We start from the raw sequence: 17,822 nt of genomic DNA on the forward strand, positions 1-17,822 counted from the left end.
GCATATTTACATTGTGTCAGTGAAGTTCCCTAGTTGGGTTTTGTACCCTATATTAGGTGAAACACCAAGGCCAAGTACCGTGGCGAGGAATTTTACTTAGCTATAGCTTATTTAAATCTAAGGGAAATGGGTCTCCGACCTCACTATGGCTCTATAGCATCCCTTAGTTATACTATGTGGAAACTCAATTTCCGTGTAAATAGTGTCAAACGGATACTGAGCATCCGTGTAGTAAAAAAGAGAGTAAAAATAAATAAAAAAGAATGAAAAAGAGAAATATTAGCGTAAAATAGGGAAAACCATAAATGAATATTGAGTATCCGTTGAGTATTACACTGGAACTGAGTTTCCGTAAAGTAAAAAAAACATAGGAAAACCGAGTTTCCATGTAATTTCTCTACGTTACAAAGCTTATCAGATTTGCTCAACTTTAAAATATAGCTAAGGGATATAGCTACATTTAAGCTACACGGAAGACCATAGTAGTTGGATTTCGCTACAATTAAGCTAAAGCAAAGCGAAATTACTCACCATAATGCCTGGCCTAACAAGTCACTCCAAACATTGGTCAAAACAATTATATGAACCCATATGAACAGAACCTCCCTCATGTGTGTCTAAAGTAACATTCCTAGTTGAAATACAAAATATATGCACTTTCAGTTTGCCTTTCAAGTTCCCTTAACTTTTTAGAGGAATGGTGTGGATTTTATTTTTAATAAGAAATAACATAAGACACCAAAATTTTGTTAATGTAAGACCTACTATATCATTTTTGGTTAATAACCACTAATACTATGTTTCTATTACGTAAGTCAGTAACTAAAAAAAGAAATGTTTCAAACTGTAATAAGTTTTCTAAAATAAACACTTAGTGAACAGGGTATCCAGGACATACAGTTACAAATCTTAGGCACTAGTGATCTCTTTCAATGTTTTACCGCGGATTCAAAGTAGTGATAATTGACGAGAATATCCCTTTCGTTTAATTAAGATAGTTTTCATGTAATTTGTATCTAGAACTAATAGGACGACCGAAGGGAGTCTTTCTATGTGTTCAATATGGGATAAAATTGCAATTGCAGGCGGCATGTTTTTTTTTAATTGATTCAATTGAATAAGAATTAGTCTTTTTTCCCAAAATTGGTTGGATAATCGGAAAATTGTCATCCCCAAGTATTGCTAAGCACCATAAAATCGATCAAACCTCGAATTGGTTATCGGTAATTATGGCCTAAAAATCTTGAAAAAAATGTGGCCTAATACACTTTGCAACTGTTTTTCTCAATTTCATTGAATTCGATCAAATTCAGTTGAAATTGAACATCTTTTTCCAAAATTGATTTGATAATCGATCGTTTGGGATCCCAAATCATATTTGAACCCTATCAAACTAGATAACTCAATTGATTTCACCCTCAATTGCTTCAAATTAAACCAAAATTGATCGTGTGTTTCCTTTGAAAAATCGAAACTACTATTAATGGATGTTCTTTTATGTTAGACGACTGAAAAATTCAATCGTCCCCCTCACTATTGAGCATTAATCTAGTTTTACATCATTTCGAGACTAAAACCATGCCTGAGTAGCAAAAAAAAAGAAAAAAAAAGAAAGAAGATATACCTTGACAATGTAAATCAGTAACCAAACATATGATTGAGCGTATTGAGGCGAGTAATATCTTTACTTAAGACATTTAATTCCCTGTATATAATATTGTTAAACTCAACAATATCTCGATGCTATTCAACATTTTGATTAATACTGAATAGCGAACTCGAAATTTGTAGCACAAAATTCTTTTACAGACTCTCAGAATGTATTCAAATGAAAGTTTGTAAAATCAAAGTTTTTTATTTCCAGTGTAAAAAAAATAGGTTTTTCTTTATTCAAAATAGGAGAAGAGAACTGGGCAACAAAACAGTCGAAACAATGCGACGGTTGAGATCCATTCGGTCCTGATCATTGAATGATGTCCAACCAAATTAAGGTTGCAACTGTCCATTTTGTTAGTTGCTAATCCAACTTGTTCTGTAAGGTCGCAAGTGTTCATTAATTTACTATTGACCATTCATCTTGTAGCGCCAACTAAACATGTGTTTAGTTAACCCAATTTTCATTCGCTTTGAAAAATAGTCTTGATTGGCCAATTCAAGACCATATTTCCTACAGTACCCCGCATGAATGAAATTTTATGACATAAATACATAATGAAAATTCTAACCTTAAACTCTAATGTAGACATCAGAGAGTTGTGCGCGGAACATCACTACATCAGGAGAAATAGCTTTTGGCTTTAATCCTTGTTAGTGAACATCTACCGGGTTTACTAGTTGCCCAGTGAACGCGATGTCTTGGACTACTCAACTATATAATGTAAGCCGATGCAATGTATGTCACATGATTTATTTCGTTACAAATTTAGGTTCCCGATTGTGTTTTTTTCGGCTTTCGACGATACTGGCTTTTTATAGTGCTCTAGAGTAACTTAACCTTATAATTATCATAGAAGCAGATGATCTCCTATTTGAATGTATCATGCCATACTTTTCTTAGTTAGACTAAGTTATAAGAATCATTAAGATAGATTCTCAACCTATCATTTGACATGAAACATGTTTCATCACATAAATGGGAAAGATTAATCTCTCGCATTATTTCCTTTGAGTAAAACTTATAACTTGGTTGTCCCTTTTGATCCTAGATAACCATGAGATTTCCAATCGTTAGGTTAGGTTTCCGCCGTAAAACTACTCTTTGTTTCTAGGAAAGAATCTCATTTCCCTTGATGATGCAATTACTATCTCTTTAGGTAACCCCTTTGTAAATAGAACCGCTAGGTTATCCTTGAGTATTATATAATTCACAGATATAATTTTGTGAAAAATCATATGTGTTTATACTTACCATTGTACATCTTACTATGTGCCTTTGCAATAGCTGTTGTATTAGGCACTGACTTGGGCCATACTGGTGTGTCCTCCAGTAGATTTCGAAGCCATTCTACTTCCTCTGTTGCTTTATCTAAATCGATAAACTCAAACTCCATTATTGATCTTGATATCAACGAATGTTTGTATGTTTTTCACAATACTGCAGCCCCACCAATAGTAAATACATAGCCACTTGTCGCTTTGGCTAAGATCCAATTAGCATCAACATATCCTTCCAGCACTTCTGGATAGAATGTATGATTAACCCATAATTTTTTGTCTTTTTAAAGTACCTCAGTACTCTTACTATGGCTTGTTAGTCAGTGTTATTAGGATTACTTGTAAATATACTCAATTTAATTAGTCGCTTCACATGCTATGTCTGGTATAGTACAACTTGTTAGATACTATCAATTACTCGTGAGTACTCTAATTGATTAACAACATGTCCTTCATTTTTGAAGAGACATACAATCATATCTAAGAGTGTACTAGCCACTTTGTTATCATTCTTAGTAAACTTATCCAGAATTTCCCCAACATGATGTTCTTAAGATAATTTAATCCCTTTCGGAGTTTTAGAAATTTGAATTCCAAGAATGACGTCCCATTCGCCTAAATATTTCATATCAAAATGTCTAGATAACATCTTCTTTGTAGACTTTATAATTTCGGAAATACTTCCCATAACTAGCACGTCGTCTGCATATAGTCATATAATAAAAAACCTCAGAGGTGTTGTTCTTGTGAAAACGCACTTGTCGCACTCATTGATTTTAAAACCATTTAATCATAATGTGTTATCAGACTTATAGACCACTGTTTGGTGCTTACTTTAACCCGTAAAGCGACTTCACCAACTTACAAACTTTCTTTTTATTTCCGGGTACCAAAAACCCTTTAGGTTGTTCCATGTAGATTTCTTCTTCTAAATCTCCATTCAAAAAAAGCATTTTTAACATCCATTTGATGTATATTTAGAAGGTGTTGAAGTAATTTAAACTTTAGTCTAAAGCCCTTGACAACTAGTGTTGCTTTATGTTTGCTTATTGTTTCATCAGAAAACCCATTTACTACCTAAAGGTTTACAACCTGGGGGTGGATCCACTATTTCTCATGTGTGGTTTTATATGATGGAATTGATTTCACTATTCATAACTTCTTTTCATACGAAGCTTCTAGCGTAGACACTGCTTGTTTGTACGTTTGAGGCTCATTTCTCTAACTTACATACAAAATCTTCACCATAAGACTTAGCAATCCTGCTTCTTTTGGTTTACGAGGGTCATCAATAATTCCTTGTTCTTGTTGCTCGGGTGATTGGGAAGCAATTGTATTTTCGTCTTCAATAACAGTTTTCCTTTTAAGAGGATTAATGTTAGTTTTTGGTTTCTATGAAAACATTTTTTAAAGAATATTGTATCCAGTGACTCTAGAACAGTATTTACATGTATATCTTCAATTTCTAATTTAAGAACTAGAAATTTATAGGCACTAATATTCTAAGTGTATCCTGTGAAAATACAATCCATTGTTTTTGGTCATATCTTGGCCCTTTTAGGAAGCGGTACTGCTACATTTGCTAAGCACTTCCGCAATTTGATGAATTTATATGAAGGTATCCTACCTTTCCATAATTCATACAAGGTTTTAGAATTTTTTTTAATGAGACTCCATTCTAGTAGATGAAGTTAAAGAATTAAATAAACAAGTGTACACAAAATCTCATGAGCAAACTTGATGAATCCTGCTCTCGTTAATGGAGTGAAAGGTGTTGTCGGGTTCATTTTAAAAGTAAGATTGGTCGTATTTGGCATATGTCAAATTTTATTGTCATATTTGCCACATTAATTTGGTATATTTGTTAAATATATCTCTTTTTTTTTTATTATAAAAGTAGTAGTTTTTTCAATTTAACTCATCCACACATAATGAAGGCGATTATAGCTATAATATATCGTATAACTATAATTTTATTGGATATAACATATGATGTAAAGGTAAAAGTACGACTGATCTCAATTTTCTACACTCATAGTGGGTGGGTTTTGTATACAGACCCATTCTTGGATTAAGTTTCATGTGAAACTCAATTTGAGAGCGAGTTCTCATACTCATTCCCTTTCCCGATATAGTGGACAAAAAATTTCTTCTCAGATACAGTTTCGATTAGATTTTCCATTTGAACCATTGCAAGAATTCTTATGCCAAATCTGAATCAAAAGCTATTTATACCACATAAGCACATCTTCAATGGAATATGAATTTGTACAACTTAGAGTTGACACGTTATAAAAATATCTAAAACAAATTACTTTTTGGTATTTTTCTTTGAGAAAATATATTCAAATGTTTAATCATGCATAAATTTAGAAAATTTTAATAGAAAATTTGGAAAAGAGTCTTTAAAGACACACCTACTCTCTTCCAAAGATTCCGATTTCGGTATGATTTGACGTTTTAATAGACCTTTTCATAATAACTATCTAAAAAAAACTAGTTTTGACAATTTTATGACGTGTTTACCATAACTTCTACGAGATTCATACATACTTTATTGGATATGTTTTAAGAGCTTTTCCAATAAAATTTTGTTAAAGAAAAAAGTCTTATAGGGGGTTAGTCCTCGAGTGATTTCGGGGGAGTTTAATGTATTTGAATCCCTAGAGATTTAGAGGGAATGTGTGAGAGTCTAGACAATTTGGGGGAGTTTGACCCTAACTCCCCAGAAATCTCTTGTTTTTTGAGAGATTTTGTCTAAGTACAAAAACATCATGAAACTCTCTCAAACTCCCCCAAACTCCCCAAAATTGTAAACTCCCTATGTCTCTAGTGTTTTATGACTAACAGGGAGTTTAAAAGATTCTAATCAAATCTCTCACCACTAACAGGGAGTTTAAGGTATTTTGAGGTAGTTTTAGAAACTCCCTAGAAATCTCTCACCACTAACAGAGATTTTAAAAGATTTTGACAAACTCCCCCACGACTAACAGGGGATTTGCCAATTACATTGAAATACGTTAAAATCTCTCACGACTAACACCCTGTTAATCTACCTAGGGTAGATGACATTATTATAAAAAATCATCTCCAACAAGAGAGATTGATGTGGGTTTAAATCCCACCATTAATAATTAATTGTTGTTTTTTTATTTGGGTATGACTCCTTAAATATATTTGCACGAAAAATTGAAAATAAAGGAGGAGAGAGGAGATTTTATGTCGTTTCGAAATTTAATAAATTTAGAATTTCATGCTTTCAAAAATTCAAAAATAAATGAACTTTTTTATATAAAAAATGAATTCTTCTTGATTCATTAATACAGTAAAAATTTATACATCATGTCCAAATATATAACTGATGAAAAACATGAAACGATATAAATTATGTGTATCACAATTACAAAGAATTTCCAAAATATCTTACATGTAATTCAAATAGGAGACTGGTGATGAGAGAGGGATAACTTGAAATTTAGAAATATGCCATTTTGAATTGTCTTCTTCATTAAGATTTGAATGTCCCAATAGGGAGTAATATGCGCAAATTATCGTTACCACAGTCGATTCTAACAGTCTTTAATCTCCATGTAGATATAGAAGCCAGTCTTGTCGAAATAGATTTTCCTCGACGACACAACTGAGACCATTGATGCAATCAGTTGAAACGTCATAAAGGCTATAAAAATCTGTTTGTTTTTTTTGAACTAGAAAAATCTGCTATTAATCGTAGATAAAAAAAATAGAAAAACTTAATTTGCTAGTAATTTAATTTGCATATAAAAAAATGTGACCTGTTAAAGGGGCGGGTGGTTCCATTGGAGGGGCGGCAAACCTAATAAGACAAAAAGGGTCATTAGGTGGTAATTCAAGTGCCCCTTATCAAAAAAAATATGGAAATGACCAATTAACCCTTATTATTAATAATCAAGATTAGTGTTGTTAATTACTTTTCACTTATAATAACTCTAAAATCAGATTTTTAGAGTTATAAAAAAAAAATTAGAGGAGAAGAAAAAGAAAACTTATGTGATATTTGTGAAACCCTAGATTTTGATTCCCTCAACCAAAATGAGTGACTCTAGTGGCAAATTTGAGATGGGTGAATCTCTATACGATAGAAAAAAAAAATACTACATACCCCTTGATGGAGATCCTGATACAGAGTATTTCTTAGATGGTAGAGATGTTTTAACCCATAGTGAAGGTCAATCTCAACCAATTGAAGAAATTAGCCAACAAAGTGAAGAACCAGCAACTGAAAATGACCAGGTATACTTCTAAACTAGTTCTCATTATCTTTTTGTTGCTTAAAATTCTCTAAAGTACGTAAAAAAAATCAAATTTTAAAAAATTTCAGAAGAACTTACGGTTGGTAATTAGCTAGTTATCAACCATAATTGAATGTTACGGTTCGTAAAGTTTCCAATACCAACCGTAACTGGTTCAATTTGTGGAAAAACTCAATCGTAATACCAGTTACGGTTAGTATAAAATTTTCGAGTCGAACCGTAATTTCAGTACGGTTGGTTACGTTCTTCAGTAGTTACCAACCGTAACTCATCATGTGCATGGCAGTATTTACTGCACTTCTTACAGTTGGTAATATGTAAATAGCTACCAGCCGTAATTGTGTTACGGTTTGTGATCTATGTTTTTTACCGATCGTATAATGATCTGTATGTTTTCATTTTCATTTCACCCTATTTACGGTTTGTTACGGGAGGACCACTACCAACCGTAGTTGTGTTACGGTTTGTAAGTGATTGTAATTACGAACCGTATCTCTGTTACGGTTTGTATTTCTTTGTCGTGTCCAACCGTAACTTTATATATATTTTCGTTTTGTTCTTTTTAGACTAATGTGGGTGTATTGTTGTCCAGATCGTGAGTGTACCTCCCCTAATGGATGAACAACCTTTAGCAAATCAACTTCTCACCCAAGATTCTAGCTCTCATATTTAACCGAGGATACATGGGAGGAAAAATAAGATGCAAAGCATTGGGCTAGAGAACGAGGCAAGTTGATTATGTGTATCATAGTTTGTAATGGTACCACTAGTGAAAGTGCCTTTCAAATGGTTTGCGAGTGTAGTGGACAACATAGAAGTCATGCAAAAAAAGGGTACCGTGCAAGTAGCAAAGGCAAAGAGGAAGAAAACTACGTTCACTAAGAAGACCCGATGCCCCTTCAAGCTTCAATTTAAAAGGAACGCGGCAAAAAGGTGGTTTTTGGAGAAAGTTGTATGCGGTACTCATAACTACCCTATACCGGAGAGTTTGCTATCACATTCGTATGTTGGACGCCTTACCGAAGAAGAAGAGAAGATCGTAGAGTCACTGACACAAATTCGTATGAAGCCCGTTGATATCCTCGCTCACTTAAAGGAAAGAAACCCGTAAAATGCTTCTACTTTGGCTAACATCTACAACGCAAGAACAAAGTTGAAGGATAAGAAATGGGAACAAAGGAACGAAATGCAACAATTAAGGCATTTGGGGGAGACGAATAATTACTCGGTTTTCCATGATGATGATGATAAAGGACGAATAAGACATCTTTTGTTGGCTAATCCTGAGTTTGTGAAGTTGGCACGGTGCTCTCATCAAATCCTTCTAATGGATTTCACATACAAAACCAACAAGTTTGAGATGCCGTTGTTGAACTTTGTCGGGCAAACTTCTACCAATGCTCCTTTTAGTGTTGGTTTTTGCTTCTTGAAAGATGAGTTCGAAGAGAGCTATGTGTGGGAATTAAACCAAGTGAAGCTATTTTACGTAGAGGGATATACTCCAAAGGTGATTATTATCGACAAGGAACAAGCTTTGTTGAATGCAATAAGGAGGGTTTTCCCGGAAGCTCATAACCTTCTTTGCACGTTCCACTTGTGGAAAAGTATTGAAACTAAGTGCATGCGCCTTGTCCGTCCAACCAAAAAAAGCGAAATGGATAGAATAAAGAAACTACCGTTACATCGACAAAAGGATGCCAAAGAGAAATTTAAGAAGGATGACAAGTTGGCGGAACTAAAATGGGAAAGTTTCAAAACGGAGTGGAGAGCCTTGACCTATTCTATCACCGTGGATGAATATGAGGATAGAGCTCGTATGTTAGTGGATCATTGGAAAATAGGTTATCCAAGTGTTGTGAAGTATTTGTTGGATAATTTGTTGGATCCGCACAAAGAGAATTTCGTATCGGCGTTCACTAACCAATATAGGCACTATGACAACCAAGCTACAAGTACGGCGGATTCATCTCACAACCGGTTGAAGAAGAAACTTCATAGTTGTAATGGTGGGTTAGTTACGCTATTCGAAGCCATGGATTCGTATTTCCGCCGTGATCACGATAGAGTTACGGAGTCTTTTGAAAAAATCCGAAGTAAACAACACACCAAATGGTTATACAATAAGTGACTAAGGGGAATTACACAGCAAGTTTCACACCGCGCTATTGATAAGATAATGTATGAAGTACAACATTATGAATTGGGGGATTATGAAGAAGAGTGTGTTTGTCCAAACATGACAAGTTTGGGACTCCCATGTCGGCATGTTATAGCCACATACCAAGACAAAGTGATCCCGATTCAAGATGTTGATCCCTTTTGGAAACATTATCATTCTGTGAAACAATTTTTGATCAACAATTTGGAGGAACGTTTGCCGATACCGAGATTGGTCAAGCTCTAGCCGAGAAATATGCTACACTAAGCCAAGGCCAAAGGAAAATATGGTTGAGTAACTTGAGAGATTTTGTATATCCACAATTTAGGTATGATATCAAGGAACCACCAAAGGGGAAGAGTAAGGGGAGGCCTCCTACCAAAAAAAAGAGGTACGTAGGAAATAAAAAGGCAAGGGAATTGGCGGAAGAATCAAAGAAAAGAGATCCTTCGCGTTATGAATGGTTGAGAAAGGAATATGAAGCGGAGGATGAGATGGAAGAAGATGATGTTCAAGGTAGAAACAAACGAAAAAGAGATCTTTTGCCTTGGAGGTGCAGCTACAACTACCTCTTTTCCCTTGGTATTTTCTACCTCTTCATCATTTTCTACCTCTTCCTCATTTTCTTCATCATTTTCTTCATCTTCCTTTTCTTCATCGGCCTCCTCTTCATCATTTTCTTCATCTTCCTCCTCTTCATCATTTGCTTCCTCTTCCTCCCCTCCATCATCATCGGTTCCTTTAAATTCTTCTTCATCTTCATCATTATTAGTTTCTTCCTCCACAATTTCATTTTCTTTGCATTCACGGTTAGTTTCGACTCCGACCTCTTCTTGACCATTATGTTCTACTCCTTCTAGCTCAACTCCAGATTCAGCCACAGGTTGTTCCCTCAACTTAATTTCAAACTTATTCTTCATCTTCTTCTCATTCTTGTGGATACCTCTATTATTAACCCCTAAATGCTTGTCACCGCGAGGGGTGGGCGTATGATCAATCAGGGTTAAGTCATTTCCTCTCCTTTTCTTCCTACACAAGCATTACAATTGATTGATTTACTAAGGGTAAAACAAATAATATAGACAACAAAAAACAAAACAAAATGGTGAGCCTGCATAGTTACGGTTTGTAACTAATGAACAGAGACCAACCGTACCACTCACACGGTTGGTAAATAGTGAATCGAGACCAACCGTATCAACGATACGGTTGGTAACTGATGTATCGAGATCAACTGTAACTAAACTACGGTTGGTATGTTATCTTAGTTTTTAACCGTAAGTTTTCTTTGGCCAAATACTAACATACATGTTGTTCTACGGTTGGTAATGGATGTTGAATTACAAGTCGTAACTCAAATACGGTTGATAACATTGATGGAATTACAAACCGTAGAAACCAAATGAAAGTTACAGAACAATGTACGGTTCGTAACTCAACACACGAGACCAACCGTAAGCTACTTACGGTTGAAAAAAAAACGTAACACAATTTCTCATAAATTCAAGAACTTACGGTTGGTATTTCAGTTATTACGAACCGTATCATCAACAAAAACCATAGTTACGGTTGAAATTGGAGTAATTATCAACCGTAACTCACATGCAACACACAAATTTCAGTTTCAATTTCGATCCAAAACCCTAATTTTTTATACAAAACTAACTTAAATCAAACAATAAACTAAATCCTGACTGGGTTTTTCGAAACATACCTCAAATAAGTCATTGTGCTTGATTTTGACGGTCGAGGAGTTTCAAATTGATTTTCTTGACCTAATGGAGGATTTGGTTCATTAGAACGGCTACAATCTTCGTCAACCTTCTTCTTCGGCATCTCTAATATAGTTTCCAATCAACGATTATCAATTTTTCAAATCGCCGATTAATCGAAGAGGACGATGAAAAATCAGTTTTAATGGTGGAGAGGAGGAGAAGAGAAAAATTAAAGTTGAAAAAAAAAACTGTTTTGATTTTCAGATTCAATTGGGTTAATAATGGGGAAGGATAATTCAGTCTTTTCAACCAAAAAAGTAAGGGTAAATTAGCCCATTTGAGGTGAAAAGGGTAATCTACTCAATTAACAACCCCTATAGGACACCCCCTAACCAATAATAGGGATATTGCTATCACCCTTGCCGCCCCTCCAATGGAACCACCCGCCCCTTTAACAGGATTGACAAAAATAGAAAAAGTTAGAAATTGAAATTGGTAGGGTATGTGTCTATTTTATTTTTATATGCCACCATGTCAACAATGTTGATATGGCCGAGTTGGTCTAAGGCGCCAGCTTAAGGCGCTGGTCCGAAAGGGCGTGGGTTCAAATCCCACTGTTAACAGTCAATTTTTTGCCTCCTTTTTTATTTTTATTTTTGGTTTTGACACATTCCGCCGGGAATTTCTTGCCTTCTTTCTCCCAAGGTACAACTAATACAGTACTATTTCTGAGCCATAAACAACTTCTAGCATTTGGCCTTTAAGTGGTTTCCTAAGCACCTTTTCTACCCAGAAAAAATCACTGAGTTAGATATTATTGGACACAACGGATACTGGTATCTTCATCCACCTCTACTGATGCATCCGTAACATGTAAATCTTTCACTTTGGAATTTCTCAGCATATATTGGTGCTTATGGATTTAAAGCATTTAACCTTAGCTTTGCGACATTGTGGGAAAATTCGAGCTTTCAAACATGGAAAATCACTTCACTGCCATTCAATAAAACTTGGGTATTCTAAACATGTATTCCTGGCGAATAATCTCATTTCAATGTACACCGATTTTAAGCTATTTGATAGTGCCCGTCATTTGTTTGATGAAATTCATGAAAGGAATGTAGTTACTTGGACTACCATGATCAATTCGTATATTAGTGCTGGTAATCCACTTGAAGCTCTGAGAATGTTTAACTTAATGTCTGAGTTTGAGTTAGAGACACCCAATCCCTTTACCTTTTCGTCGGCTTTAAAAGCATGTTCGGTTTTAGGGGATCTGGAAATGGGTAAATCAATCCATAATAGTATATTTAGAGGTAGTTTGCAGTGTGATACAATTTTGATGAATACCCTTTTGGACATGTATGTTAAATGTAGAAGTTTGAGTGATGCTCGTGAAGTTTTTGATGCTATTTTGTCAAAAAATTCAATTTCATGGAACACAATGATTGGTGGGTATGCTAAGGAAGGTCAGATGGATGAGGCTGTTAATCTATTTCTACAAATGCCTGTACCAGATACTGTTTCCTGGAACACTGTCATTGCAGGCTTCATGAGTCTAAGTGATAGTTCAAAGGCCCTAGAATTTGTGCAAATGATGCACAGGCATGGTGTTCATCTTGATCAGTTCACATTTCCCTGTGCTTTAAAAGCGTGTGGTTGCTTGAATATGTTGACAGCAGGAAAGGAGACCCATTGTCACGTGGTTAAATCTGGTTTTGGATCTTGTTACATTTCTGTTTCAGCTCTTGTGGATGTCTATGGAAAATGTGGTGAAGTGGGTGAAGCAAAAGCACTGTTTGATGAATATTTATTAAGCTCTGGTGGATCTCCTCGTCATAACTTAGGACTTTGGAACTCTATGCTCTCTGGGTATGTTCTCAATAATTGTAATGTCAATGCTCTTGAACTAGTCTCACAGATTCATAAATCAGGTACACGTCTAGACTTCTATTTTAGTAGTAGTTTGAAGGTGTGTATCAATTTGTTGAATTTCAGACTTGGGTTACAAACCCATGCTTTAATAGTCACTAGTGGGTATGGATTAGATTATGTGGTTGGAAGCATTCTTGTAGATTTCTATGCCAGACATGGATATGTTGAAGGTGCCTTTGGTCTTTTTAAGAGGCTTCCCAATAAGGATATAGTTGCTTGGACTGCTTTGATCTCGGTTTGCAGTCAAAATGGATCAAGCCACTTAGCTTTTTCACTTCTCAGAGATATGATATGTCTGAATCTTCAAGTAGACCATTTTGTTACTTCAAGTGTTCTTAAAGCTTGCTCTACTCTAGCAGGGCTAGGAAGCGGCAAACAGGTACACACTTATTGTATTAAGTGTGGATATGAATCAGAGCAGATAACAGTTACATCCATTATCGACATGTATTTAAAATGTGGAGAGATTGACGATGCTCTAACTCTGTTTATCGGCATAAATGAAAGAGATACGATATGTTGGTCAGGCATCATTGCGGGGTGTGGGCATAATGGAAGATCTAAGGAAGCACTGGAGTACGAGATGATAAAGTCAGGAGTGAAACCAAACGAGGTCACATATTTAGGTGTTCTCTCTGCATGTAGACATTCTGGTTTGGTTAGTGAAGCATTGCTGTTCTTTAAATGTATGGTAGTAGAACATGAACTAGAACCTTAGCTAGAGCATTACGGTTGCATGGTTGATCTTCTTGGTCGCGCTGGATATTTAAAAGAAGCCGAGAAGTTGCTTATGAGTTCTCCATATCAGACTGATCAAACTTTGTGGAGCTCCTTGCTCTGGGCCTGTGGAATTCATGGGAATGCTGAAAGTGGTAGTCGCATTGCAAGACACCTTGTTTCTCTCTCTCCAGGAGATCCCTCTGTCTATGTAACACTTGCAAATGTTTATGCTAGTTTGGGAATGTGGAATGATGCAATCAAAGTAAGAGCAGTTATCAAAGAAATGGGTAGCAAGGGAATGGGCAAAAGCTGGATTGAAGTTCATAGTTGATAAATGACGACTGACAAGTTGATTGAAGCACACATCTTACATGTTGAATTCAACAGTCTTGAGAGAGAAAGCTCCCAATCTTTGTAGCCACAGGAACAGTAAAATTTGAGTCTGATACAATATACTACTGTGGCTGCTGACCCATGCTAATTTGAGTTTTTACAGGACAATTCAACTGGATGCTGACTGCAAGTTCAGGTTTGGACCTTTGGTTCTGCATAGTTTCCATTGTTTTCTTTCTTTCTTTCTTTCTTTCTTCCTTCACTTCGCTTCTCTTTTTCTTTCCCCTTTTCTTTTCGTTCTATCCATTGTTTCGGTTGTTTTGCTGGGAACACAATAACTTTGATCAAATCCTCCAGAATATTCTTTCAGAATACAATTACATCCTACTACTTAGAAATGTTTTTTGGTTTTCTGATCATTGTTTCCTTAAGTGCCTGTTCATTTTACTATCCAACTTTTTTTTTTATGATTTCAACAAGCTTTTCTCAGTTGTTTATCATCTTTAATTTAAAATATGTACGCCAAATAAATTTGAACCAGTGGTTAGCGCCAGCAGTCTAACATTTGCTCATATTTTGCAGAACCTAGAGCCATCAAGAGCATCAATATTGGAGCACTCGATTCGGCCAGGTATGTTATTCGGGATGTTTCAAACTTGTAAAACAGCCTTGCTACTTTAACTGTTTTATTACCATGTGGCGCAGGTATATAATGGCGTTCTGTGTTTGATTTACAGGGATAGCAAAAAGGTTTTTTGATGTATTGCCAGAAAAGACTTTTTTGGCCCATCCGTATAACCCCTTCATTATAAATTTGAACAGTTTAGGGTATATTTCTGCCAAGATGTTTCTCTTGCAGTTTTGTTGTTGTATGTAGGGCTGTTCATGGTCGGTTTTGGTTTGGTTTCTAGCCAAACCAAAACCGAAATCAATACTATCGGTTTCTAAAAATCTAAACCAAACCAATCCATTAACCATTGGTTCGGTTCCTAAATGGTTCCAGCCGGTTTCGGTTTGTCCCAGTGGTTTTTGGTTAACCAATAGTTATGTCAAACGACTCAAACAAAAAAAAAAGATATACAAATTTACAGATAAAAAAATCGTAGCTGCCGATAGTATTGGTTTACACAAATTTACAGACAAAATAAATAAATAAAAAAATATCAAGAATAGTTAAAGCTTATTCTAAATCTAGAGATCAAAAGAAGATATATAATATATCTTAATTTAGTTAGTGATAAACAAAAAAGAATGAAGAAGGGAAGAAGAAAGTCGAGTAGCAGCAATGACTGCTGTAGTTAGGGGTGGAGAAGGGAGGAGACTGAGAGAAGAAGAAAGAGAAAGAGAGAGAATATCATACTTAAATATTAGATTTAGGGTTTCTATTTATCCTCTAAATCAATGGGTAGAATCTAATACTTGTTAATCAAGGTAGAAACTAAGTTTAAAAATTAATCGGTTTTCCAATGGTTTTTGGTTCGGTTTTAGAGGTCAAACCAAACCAAAACCAACACTATCGGTTTTCCACTTTCTACACCATAACCAATCCATTAGTAAATGGTTCGGTTTGGTTTCTTCCTAATTGGTCTGGTTCGGTCCGGTTCCAGCGGAAAACCGAAACCATGTTCAGCCCTAGTTGTATGATTTGTAATATTGTATGTGTATATATTGATGTGGAAATTGAATTATTGTCATCTGGTAGACTGGTAGACTGGTACTACTTTGCACAACACTGAGGAGACTCCATATTTTGTGAAGGAATAACTATTGTAAAAAACACCAGAAACCGAGCTCGCCAACTTCCCCCAATATTTTGCAAATAACTATGCACAAGCAAAAGAAATTCCATGTCGATTACAATTGTATGTCTACATTTTAACCTGCACAAGTGAATGGGGCATTCAAGCCAATGCTGAAGCTCCCAATACTCTTGTTCCCAAAGATTACATTTCACCAATTGGCCAAGTCCATGTCATGTCATAGTTCAAAAAGTTCTTCACTACTAAGCTTCCAAATCCAAATCCAAAGCCTTTTCCAGTAGCAAGTACCAGGTCGGCTAGAGAATATCTCCTAAGAGTATAACATAGGTTTTACGCCGGACTGTCAGAGCGTTGAACAACTTACAATATGGCAAGCAAAATACTTGACGATACCCGCATAGTGATTGTTTTTGTTTTGGACCAGATGGACAGTAATCACTGTGTTAATGGGATTACAAATTCTCGACCATTAATGCGGATATACGTACACCATATCCCGGTTGCAGAAGCTACGGGGTGTTTCCTCTTCACAATCTTGCCAACTGCAGCGCTACAGGGGGATTCCCCCCTTCACAAACTGCAGGGTTGCCTTTACGTGTTCGCTGATTGAGTGGTAAAGAAATTTATAGGAAAAAGAAAGGGGTTATTAGTCTACATACCTGAAACCCACCTCTTCCACGCGTATCGCCGCCCTCCATGTCTGTCTGTCCAACACTTGCTCTGGTGAAAGATTTCGGTTGCTCGGGTCTTTCTTTACGCACTCGTCCCATGTTAGCTTCGGCCGTCCTCTGTGTTGCATCCTTCCTTCAGCGCCTGATGCGACCTACTCGCACTGGGGCATCAGGCGGACTTCGCTGGAGATGCCCAAACCAGAGCAGCCGATGCTGTGCGAGCATCTCCTTGATTGACGCTACCATAAGTTTCTTACGTACGTACTCATTCCTGATGCGGTCATGCCTCGTATGTCCGCATACCCATCTCAGCATCCGCATCTCGGTACTCTTCAGCTTCAACGTGTCCCGACTGTTCATCGCCCAACATTCCGCACCATATAGAATGGCAGGCCTGATCGCTGATTTGTAAAACTTACCTTTGAGCTTTAGCGGGACTTTGCGGTCACAAAGGACGCTAGAAGCCAGGCGCCATTTCCCCCAGCTAGATTGAGTTCGATGGCGAATATCCTCCTCGATCCCCCATTACTTTAGAGTATCGATCCCAGATAGCGAAAGGAGTCTTTCCTTGGTACAGGTTGTCCATCCAGCAGAATGTCCGGAGTCGCTGAGATCGCACTTCAAATACTCGGTTTTGGTTCTACTAAGTTTGAAGCCCTTCGATTCTAGAGTCTGGCGCCACAATGCCAATTTTTCCTCTACATCTTCCTTTGATTTGCCGATAAGCGCCACATCGTCTGCAAAGAGCATGAACCAGGGGATCTCACCCTGAATTTCTCTCGTAACTTGATCCAACACTAAATCAAAAATATATGGGCTCAAGGCTGATCCCCGGTGAAGCCCTATCTTAATCGAGAAATCGTTTGAGACTCTGCCACTCATCCGGACACCGGTAACTGCGCCCTCGTACATATCCTTGATTAGGTTTATATACTTCGGTGATACCTTCTTCTGTTCTAGAGCCCACCACATTACTTCACGCGGTATTTTATCGTAGGCCTTTTCCAGGTCAATAAAGACCATGTGCAGGTTCATCTTTTGCTCCCCATATCTTTCCATAAGTTGTCTAACCAGGAAAATCGCCTCAGTGGTCGATTTTCCCGGCATAAACTCAAATTGGTTTGATGAGACCTTGGTTTCTCTGCGTAATCGCCGGTCGATGGCGCGTTCCCACAACTTGAGTGTATGGCTCATCAGTTTGACTCCCCTATAGTTAGAGCAGTTCTGAATGTATCATTTGTTTTTAAAGATTGGGACGATCACGCATCGACCCCACTCGTCCGGCATTCGGTTTGACCGGAAGA

General features: G+C 36.6%; 1 non-coding gene and 1 pseudogene across 1 annotated transcript; both read left to right on the forward strand.

The window, feature by feature from the left end:
* The first annotated feature begins 11,641 nt into the window (after nucleotides 1-11,641).
* On the forward strand, nucleotides 11,642-11,722 carry TRNAL-AAG. The gene has a single exon. It is a non-coding gene; the product is annotated as a tRNA-Leu (tRNA).
* A 167-nt stretch (nucleotides 11,723-11,889) lies between these two features.
* LOC113361293 lies at nucleotides 11,890-14,684 on the forward strand (annotated as a pseudogene).
* The last annotated feature ends 3,138 nt before the right edge of the window (nucleotides 14,685-17,822 follow it).

This window comes from Papaver somniferum, chromosome 3, assembly GCF_003573695.1.
Source record: "Papaver somniferum cultivar HN1 chromosome 3, ASM357369v1, whole genome shotgun sequence".
NCBI classification, from domain to species: Eukaryota; Viridiplantae; Streptophyta; class Magnoliopsida; order Ranunculales; family Papaveraceae; genus Papaver; species Papaver somniferum.